This window comes from Salvia splendens, chromosome 13 (assembly GCF_004379255.2).
Source record: "Salvia splendens isolate huo1 chromosome 13, SspV2, whole genome shotgun sequence".
Lineage (NCBI taxonomy): Eukaryota > Viridiplantae > Streptophyta > Magnoliopsida > Lamiales > Lamiaceae > Salvia > Salvia splendens.
In genome coordinates this window covers 15,904,988-15,915,232 of record NC_056044.1, presented here as the reverse complement: position 1 = coordinate 15,915,232, position 10,245 = coordinate 15,904,988, and the positions used below count along the sequence as shown (strand labels likewise).

Sequence of the window (10,245 nt, the reverse complement as noted above, 5' to 3'; positions counted from 1 at the left end):
TCTCTGGTGGGGTGGTACATAGGTGGAACCTTGATTTGGATTGTGGGGGTTTTGGTTCTAATGTTGGCCTTTGGCTTGGTTTTTGTTTTGTTGGTTTCTTCCTGACCAGTTAGGCTGAGCTTCTGGGTTTGGGAGGCCACGGTTGGTATTTTTAGGGGGTTATACCTGTTTTGGCTTTGGTTTTGGTTCCCATCTCCCCATCTAAAGTTCGGGTGATCCCTCCATGGTGCATCTCTCTGCCTCCCAGAGTTCCAACTCCCATTAGGATTCCAATGCCTGACCGCGTTAACTTGTGCCATACATTCCAAATCCTCCGGTTGTTCATAATTAGGGCTCTGATTTCTTGGTTCAGCAACCTGTTTGTTCTCAGCTCGGGAAGGTGGTGCATTCTTCTCTATCGCTGTCAATAACGCCTTCTCTAACATATCCATCTGCATTTCCAATTTATCCTCTTTTTCGGTTGCCGAGGCACTTGCAACTCCCCTTCTCATATGGAACTCTCGTGGGTTATCACTGACATGTAGGTGGGGGAATCCTCCTCCGCTTGACGAATTTGTAAAAGTTGTTGTAAATTTCTACCTCCGACATGTGATGGTTGGGACGCGCGTCTGAGAGACTCATGTATCTTTCCCAATATTCACTCAGGGACTCATCGTAATCTTGCGTGACCCCTAAGATCTCTTTCTTGAGTGCACTTGTCTTCGTAGATAGAAAGAACTGGTCCAAAAATGCTAGCTTGAAATCTACCCACGTCCTGATGGAGTTTGGTGGTAGTCTCATAAACCACGTGTTTGCCTCCCCTTTAAAGACAAAGGGGAGAGCCTTCAGCCTATAATCATCTTAACTCGACCCTGCTGGTTGCTTATGTGCCTTGCAAATCTTGCAGAATTCATGTAGAAACTCGTAGGGGCCCTCATAACTCTTCCTATGGAACGAGGGTAACACACTTATAACATGTGGCTTCACATCACACACGGCTTGCCCTGCTGTAATGACAATGGCCTGTGGACGCTCGCCATCGGAATGAGTATTCAACGACCCGATTTCAGGGTCATCCTCTACAATCTCGGCCATAGTAGCTGTGTTATCTTCTAGCTTTATCGGTGATTCAGGTTCCTGCTCCTCTGGTGTTGCCTTATCCTCGTGTCGTGCCTAGGTCAGCCAATGCGGTCGACAGGCCAGAAAGGGTAGTGACCAGTATAGTTCCGCGCGGGAGTATCCTCGGTATCCAATGCTCAAAAGTTGAGCTCCTTCTCATAAACTGAAAAAAAACAAAAAAAACTATTAATAATATATACACCAAATTGGCATGAAACAATCATATATAAACACGCCATCCATCCCCGGCAACGGCGCCATTTGAAAGAGCAGGTTTCATAGACCAGGGTCGTGTTAATCAACTGATCAGGAGGAAATCCAGACCTAGTCGTGTCGTCGGCACGAAGACCTAAAAACTTGTTATCAAGACCTCAACCCACTTCTACTGGCTAGTATAATGGAGTAAAGGGTCGAATCCCACAGAGATGGATGCATGTGAAGTATGATTGAGATGACATTTCGGAAGGTTGGTTTGTTACCACGCTTTGGGTTGAGTTTACCTAAACACGAAACGGAAATGGGACCTATACTATCCTGACTAATAGACTACTAACATATCGGCATGTGGCTGTGTACGAAAATATATGGATTGAACGATCCTGGTGCATGTTAAAAGTGAAAGATTACTATAAATGGCTAAACAAGGTGACATAGAATATTGGTGGGTACTGGGCTGCTAACTGCCAGATTTGCTGGAAAAGCTGGAAAAGTGAAATGACAAAAGGTAAAAGGTGGCTAAAAGCATAAAGTGGTCCCAAAATTCAGATAGAGACATTGTCTTCATCACCAAGAAATGCACAAACACAGAAGATCACTAACTCCATTAACGACTTAAGCAAATTTTGTAACAAACTCGAAATCGAAATTAAATTCAAAACTAAACGATCAAGAGTGCAATTCCTAATTTACGCTTACTGACTAACATGCAAGGTGACAAAAAAACAAACAAAAACGATTTCCATGCATTTTCGAGAAACATTAGACCAATTAAAACTTGTAAACACTCGAGGAAAGATTAGATCTAACAAAGTTGAGCAGATTTTTAAGCATTTAACAACATGAATCAACGTTAAACTACTAGATCTAGCAAACTAGGCAGAAAAGAAATCATCGGAAGTAAGAAGACGAAAAGAAATCATTAGCAATTTCATTACGACTAGATCCCAAATGTAGCAGATTCAAAACAAGGTAACAACTTCGAAAAGCAAAATAACTTCAAAATAACAAGAGGTTCACTACGGAATCCTAAACATAAAGAAAATAGAGATTGTTTGCCCCTCGGGCGATGTAACAATGAATTCTTTTAACTACGGCAACTGATTAGAACGGCACTCATCCCCGGCAAGGTACCAGAGTCTTCAGGAGATTTAAACTAAGGGCGAGGAACGAGAAGTAGTGGAGCTAGCCTCCATATGTGGAACGGATTTCTCAAAAGTCTCTTTTTTTTCTTCAAGTGACCTTCTATTTATAGGGTGGCTTGCCCTGATTCTTAGGGTTTCCTCTTGATGTGAAATGTCTCTTTTGCCCTTTTGAATAGTTGGTCTTTTCTAACAGTCCTTTCTTCTCCATCTCGAGCCCTGCGGCATGCATCCTGACCAGTATTGCACCCTTCCAGTGTTCTTTTCACCTGAAACACTTCCGCACCTTTCTTCTTGACTTGTACCCTAGCCTGCACACTTTAGCGGTATTCTTGCACAAAATATACGATTGAGCTCATCATACTGACTAGTAACCGAGGCTTAGAATATGACTTATCACAGATCCAACCACAAGGCCAGATGTAGTGCTAGACTTCGCAAAGCAACCAAATGAGTTTCTTCTACTAGGGAAACCACTGGTCAAACACTCATCGAACTGAAGAGAATGATTGGAGAAGACAATCGGAGAAAGAGAGAGACAATGAAGTTTCTAGAGAGAAGGAAGAGCATCACACAGATGAGGGAGAGGGAGAGGGAGAGATAGAAACTGAATGAAGAGAACTGACGAGTCAGGGATCAAATTATCCCACTCGCGACAAACACACCTCAATCTGAAGGCCAGCAATCAGGATCCGCATTGAGTGCCAGGTGGCGGTCATCGGTAGTATTAGGTAAGTGGAGCGTGTAGTTGGGCCGAGAAGGATTTGGGCCAGCTCTAAAACCAGCAGGCTTAACAAATAATTTAGCCCAATGTTCAATGTGGTTCATTATTCAATAATATTTTTTGTACTTTTACATAAGTTGTTTTAACTATTATAAATACCAAACACTAATCGTCTTTTTTTTAACTATGTAGATTCCACTATTTTTTTCTCTCCCAAATTTTTAAGCTTTGATGTACATGTTGTTACCTAACATAATCGTCTTTTTTTTTAACTACGTAGATTCCACTATTTTTTTCTCTCCCAAAATTTGAAGCTTTGATGTACATGTTGTTACCTAACATAATCGTCTTTTTTTTTAACTACGTAGATTCCACTATTTTTTTCTCTCCCAAAATTTTAAGCTTTGATGTACATGTTGTTACCTATGTATATCATTTTCATTATGTTTTTAGCTTTATTTCGTACATGTGTTTTTTAAAATTTAGTTACAATATTGGTTAGTAAGCTTTGATGTACATGTTGTTACCTATGTATATCATTTTCATTATGTTTTTTAGCTTTATTTCGTACATGTGTTTTTTAAAATTTAGTACAATATTTGTTAGTGCTACTCTGTTGGCAGGTTGATGGAATCTGGCGATGACAAAGCTTGTGTATCATGGAAAATTTCAGAATAGTAGAAACATACTTCAACAATTTGAGAAACCACTTTTGTCTTTGAAAATTTGAAATTGAATAAGTAAAGGAACTGGACTGGAAATCAGTGACATGGGCTTGAGACAACTAGGCCAACTCGTCGGCGGCTTGGGATGAAGACACGGACACGGATGGTGGCAGGGAACGATGGCTGCTTGAACTGGTGGCTCAGCGACAACGTCAAGGCAACAACTTCGGCAGCGTCGTTGCGCTGGCTATCAACACTCAAACAACCACGAAACCAAGAAGGGTGAGAGCATCTTCAAGGGAAAGGGTAAACGAACATGTAAAGTGAAATAACTACTCCCTCCGTCCCACTCAAGATGTCTACCTTTTCTTTTTAGTTTGTCTCACTCAAGATGTTCACTTTCTATATTTGAAAATATATTTCTCTCCTCTCTCCCCTTTAAAATATTGAACTATTTTTTTCTCTCTATTTACTCCATCCAAACTCCTCCAAAATCCCGTATCACTAAAGAATGTGGACATTTTGAGTGAAATGAAGGGAATACCATATTTACTTCTTCTTTATAAAATTTAATGCACAAATGGAAAGGGTATTTAACAAGTATTATATCTTCTTTTATTTTGAAAAGTATTTTGGTTTGCCTTTTTAATTTACTTCTTTCCCAATTTCCTTTTAAAAAAGGTATAGTTACCTTTCTAATAAGATAAATGAGAACTACAGCTTCTCAATTTACCATTTCTCTTTGGAGATGCTATGACAGAAGAGGAGGTTTTTGTGGAGAAGTAGACGTGAAGACATTGCAGAAGTTTATGATATTTTACAAATCATGTTTACATATTCGTTGTGGAAGATACATACCTTGGTTATTTATGTGTGGTTGTGGAAGAAATAATAGTTTCATTAATTTTGATTTGAAGAAGAAATGTACAGAAGATATAATTCTGGGAAAAAGATGACAGTAGGGAAGTAGATGCTATGGTAGACGTTAGGTATATATCAGGTCTAATTAAGTTACAACTATGAACTATATGGGCTTAAATATTTAATGAGTCTATCAACCTCATTTGGGCGATGATTCATATTTCATTATGTTGATGATTTAGCATTAATTTATTCACTGATTTAATTAAAAACCGATTTAGTTAGTTAAATATAAAAATTTCTACTTTTTATTTTCATAGAATCTCTTAATACATAAATATTACTTCATCTTTTTTATAAAAATAAAAAAATTTGGGATGATATAAGTTTTAATACATAATAGATACTTCATCTTTTCTACTTCACGGTGCCATGTTTCGTTCCGGAGGAACGAAATCGCGAAGACACGCGTTGCAGCTGCCCATTCCGTGCCCATGCCGTGCCTATGGCGTGCCGTGTGTCGTAGCCGCGAGAAGCGGCACGACACGTCTCGCCACGCGCCGAGGCGACGTGGCGATCTCCCAGCGCATGCGTGACGCCCACTCGCTGCCCCGCGAGTGGGTTTCGTCACGGTGACGCAATAATTCATTTTTTAAAATTTTTTATTTTATTTTTTGCAACGGTAATGTTACCGTTTTTTTATCCGTTTTTAATTTTTTTTAATTTATTTACTCTATTAATACTCCTATTTCATACTCATTTCACTCTGTTTTTCTTCTCCCAAATTTAATCAAACTAATGGATCCTTTTAAACAAATGCGTCAAATAATGGAACAATCACGGATGAAATTATTAAATTGCGTACTTTTATTTTTTAGGAAATTATTAAATTATGTTTTTTTTATGAATTTTATGTTGTAAGTTTATTTTATTTAATGAAGTGTGTTTGTTTTAATTGAATTGGGTTGGAAATAAAAATAAAAAATGAAATTGAATGAATAGTAATTTAAGGAACGGTTAAGGAACGAATAAGAAATGGAGGGTTGCAGGTTCCGTTGCTTAGTTAAGGAATGAAGTAAAAAAGTACAGTGGGACCCGCAAATAGTAGTTTAAGGAACTGTGGGGAAACAACGTTGTGGATGGCCTTATGCATCCAAAGGGTGATAATAAGAGCATCCACGTGTTGGTATCAAAATCCAGCCACAAACCTATTTTTCAACTGTTGCGTCAGCTTTTTTTAATTCCAACCCTAAAAAGCTAAAATGCAGCCAACCCTAAATTCAGCCTCTGACTTTTAACATAATTCTAGTTATTTAAATAATTGAATCTTAATTGAAAGCTACGTTATATGAAATTAAAAAATAAATATCCATAAAAAATGCAATAATTTAAATATCAAATAATTTATAAAAAAATCACGAAAAATCTAAGTTATATCGAAAATTTTTAAACAAATTAGAAATATGAGTATATAAGTTTTTCTGGTAAAAATGGATAGAAAAAGGGGTATTTATATATGAAATTGAGATATATATAAATAAACCGAGTTATTTAAAATAATTTAAAAATAAAAGAAAATTGAAAAAAAAGGAGAAGTGTGATTGCTGCAATGCAGCCATGAGACAAAGAAGTAGACTCATCGGTGGGCCGCCGCAGCAGAGAAGGAACTGCAATGCAGCCCCGGTTGGGCGACCGCCCCCGAAAGGGTTGCATTGTGGATGCTCTGACCAATTCTTGTACAAGTACCCTACTAATATAGACTTTTTAACTCCTAGATGTCCATTATTAATGTACCTAGAAATCCAAATAAATATCTCATCATAGTCTATTTTTAGTGTTACATCTTTCCTAGTAGTGACTCACTCAATGCATAAAAAATAGTCTTATTTTTTCATTTTTAGTCCATTCATCAAAACTAGTTTCTTAAAAAAAAAATAAAAATTTAATATCAAATTATCACTCACTTTTATCCATCTTCTACTTTAATACTCCCTAGTCCCAAAATATTTACAAATTAGAATAAATGTAAAAAATAAAATGAGAACAGAACAGGCAATGATGATGTTGGCGTCATAAAACCCATACAATAGAGAATCCTCGTAAAAACCACCACTACACAAACAAACTATTTCGAACTGAGATCTAAAAATTTTCAAAATGGCTGGCGTTGAATTGCTACCCAGGGAGTACGGATACGTAGTTCTTGTTCTGGTTTTCTATTGTTTCATTAATTTCTGGATGACTGCTCAAGTCGGCAGAGCCCGCAAGAAGTAAATTTTTTATTTTCTTACAGAAATTCGGTTTGTGAAGTCGAGATTTTGGGGTGTGAATTGTTGTGTGATGCAGGTATAATGTATCTTATCCGACTCTGTATGCGAGTGAGGCTGATAATAAGGATGCCAAACTCTTCAATTGTATCCAGGTACTTCTCTCTGTGTGTGTAAATGTGTTTTTTTCCTGGTTCTGCATTGGACACTTGGTGAATCGCATAACTTTTGGAATTTAATGCGAAATTCATAAAATATGAGATGGATAAAAAGAAAAAGGAGTGATTGAAATATTGTTAATTATCCGAAATAAATGGAAGTGATTGGAGACTATTGTTTGGGGATGGAGGGAGTATAACTTTGTTCCTTTTCGAGGAATGTACTAGTTAATTAATGCTTATCTTGTAATTTTTTGAGAGTTTGAAATTATCTTATTTCAATTCTTATCATGGTAAATGCTCTAGCTTAGGAACTTTGGGGTCGATATAAGTTTTAATACGAAATTGGTAAAACTGAAAAGTGATTGGAGTATTGTTAGTTATCCGAAATAGAAGTTGACTAATTTTATGGGACTGACCAAAAAATGGATGTGATTGGAGACTATTGTATGGACATGGAGGGAGAAGAATAACTTTGTTCCTTTTCAAGGAACGTAGTTAGTTAATGCTTATCTGTTTCGTTGTATTCTTTTGATAGTTTGAAATGATCTTATTTCAATTCTTTTGGATAGTTTTTGGGTTTTTTTTACAGAAGCAGGTTTGGGAAATAAATTAGAAAAAACAGGAGAATGAAGTTGGTGCAGAATAACAAAAATGTTTTTGGGTTTTTTTTACAGAAGCAGGTTTGGGAAATAAATTAGAAAAAACAGGAGAATGAAGTTGGATCAGAATAACAAAAATGTTTTAGTTTAAGGAAGAAAGACTTTTTTCGTTTTAATGTAAATTGAAATGGTGGTGCAATGGTCTAGGCATTGTTTTAAGTGTGTTTGTATGTGCAGAGGGGGCACCAGAATTCACTGGAAATGCTGCCCATGTTGATGATTCTGGGAGGAATCAGGCACCTCACTGGGAGTTGTTTACTGCATCTCTCGAATTTTCTACTTTGAAGGCCTGTCCATCGGGTAAATAATCAATCCCCTTCCACACATCATCACAATATGAATAAGAAACAAAAACACACAATTCATTGTGTTTCAAAACACATAATAAACGAACATCATTCTTTACGCATTCATTAGGCCGTTTTCTGTGAGAAATTGTTATACTAACTATTTTGGTAATGCAGGAGATATGGTTTCTTGGCCTTATTTGGGCTGATCATTTGCACAATTTCATGTGGAGTTGGTATGCTTACTGCTTGATGAAAAGGATGTGCTTTGGAATCTTGTGTTATTTAGTTGGTGGTACTTGCCATGCTTCTCTCCACTTATCAACCATAACCCAATATCATTACTGGATTTTGGCCAATTCTCTACACCTTGACTTGATTTAATGAATACAGCTTCTATAAATTTGATTAGGATGGGAGATTGGGATCACACAGATTAGTTCTATTTGAAGGAGCTCTTTAAATTTAGATTTGAATTTCAACAAATCTAATTGCTTCTTCTAAATAACTACTCTTTCTTACCCAAATTCACATTCTATCTTATTAAATACTAGTTCTAAAATTTACTATTCTCTCAATCTCATTAAAGATGACTCGTTTGTCTCGACCCATTACTAAAATTGGTAATACCTTTATCTCTATTTTATTCCATTTCTCTTACTTTCCTCTCTCCACTTAACACACAAAACAAAGATGCATAAAATTATGTGCCGTCTCAGGGAAGCGGTCATCTACCTTGGGACGGAGGGAGTAGTATTTAATCTAGGGATAAATGATAACACTACATGCATTGTGTGAGCACCATCCGTGAGTACCACGTTTGTGCACATTTAGTGTCGTTTGTTTTATTTTTTACATTTAGAGCATCCACAACCGTGCTCTTGCCAGCGGCACGGTTGTGGGCCCGGGCGGTACTATTCATGCCTGCTCTCTGGCAAGAGCACAACACCCACAACTGTGCTCTTCCGCAAGGACGAGCACAATTAATATAAAATTCAATTACACAAAAACATTTCCATAATATTAAAATTCATTTAAAACCCACAATAAATATTACAAATGACAAATAAAATTAAACATTGCATAATTAAAATCCTAAAAATTAAAAATTACATAATTAAAATCCTAAAAATTAAAAATTACATAATTAAAATCCTAAAAATTAAAAATGACACTACTCGTTGCCGAATTTCGCCCACATGTGGTTGATTAGGTCTTCTTGTAGTTGATTGTGGATTCGAGTATCGCGCATTGTGTGTCTTGTCTCGATCCTCTGGCCAACCGTCGTATGCTCGCCTCGGCGTAGGGGAGACCTCGCTGTTGAGCTTCCGGCTTCGTCCTCGTCGTAGAAGCTAGCCGCCCTCGGCCCTTCGTCGGCTATAATCATGTTGTGTAATATAATACACGTGAACATGATGTCGGCGATATTATTCACGTACCACAGCCGAGCCGGGGCCTTCACAATGTTGAATCGAGCTTGAAGGACCCCGAAGGCTCTTTCGACATCTTTCCGCGCTGACTCTTGACGCTGCGCAAAAAGAACCCGTCTCGGGTCGTGCGGGTTGTGGAGCGTCTTCACGAACGTCGACCACCTTGGGTAGATACCATCGGCGAGATAGTAACCCATGCGGTATATATTTCCGTTGATGGTGAAGTCGATCGCCGGTGCTACACCATTCATCACATCATTGAAGAATGGTGACGAATATAGCACATTCAAGTCGTTGTTGGATCCAGCAACGCCGAAATATGCATGCCAAATCCATAGGCGGTAGTCGGCTGCATCTACACCTGTTTGAAAGTATTCAACACGTGCGGACAATGTGTTGACAATTCGCATGAACAAGCGCTTTGACATGCGAAAACGGCGCCTGAAGTAATCTGCCGGAAACCGCGGCTGGTCGGCAAAGTAGTCGGCAACGAGCCTTTCGTGGGCTCCCTCCCGGTCACGATGGATGTACCGTCGATTTGATCTGGTTCGTTGAGGAGGAGGAGCAGGGGTATTCGCCGCGACATATGCTTCGTAAGCGGCACGATGTTGTTCGTAGTATTCTTGTTTTTCGCGTTCCGCTTCCGCCATAATATGGGTGAAATCCATTTGAGATTTTGAGTGGGTGATGAATGTGTTGATAGTTTGTATGAGAATTATGAATGAGAGATGAATG

The 10,245-nt window shown here is 38.1% G+C and overlaps 1 pseudogene; it reads left to right on the top strand.

The window, feature by feature from the left end:
• Positions 1–6,577: 6,577 nt before the first annotated feature.
• On the top strand, positions 6,578–8,642 carry LOC121761049 (annotated as a pseudogene).
• Positions 8,643–10,245: the final 1,603 nt, after the last annotated feature.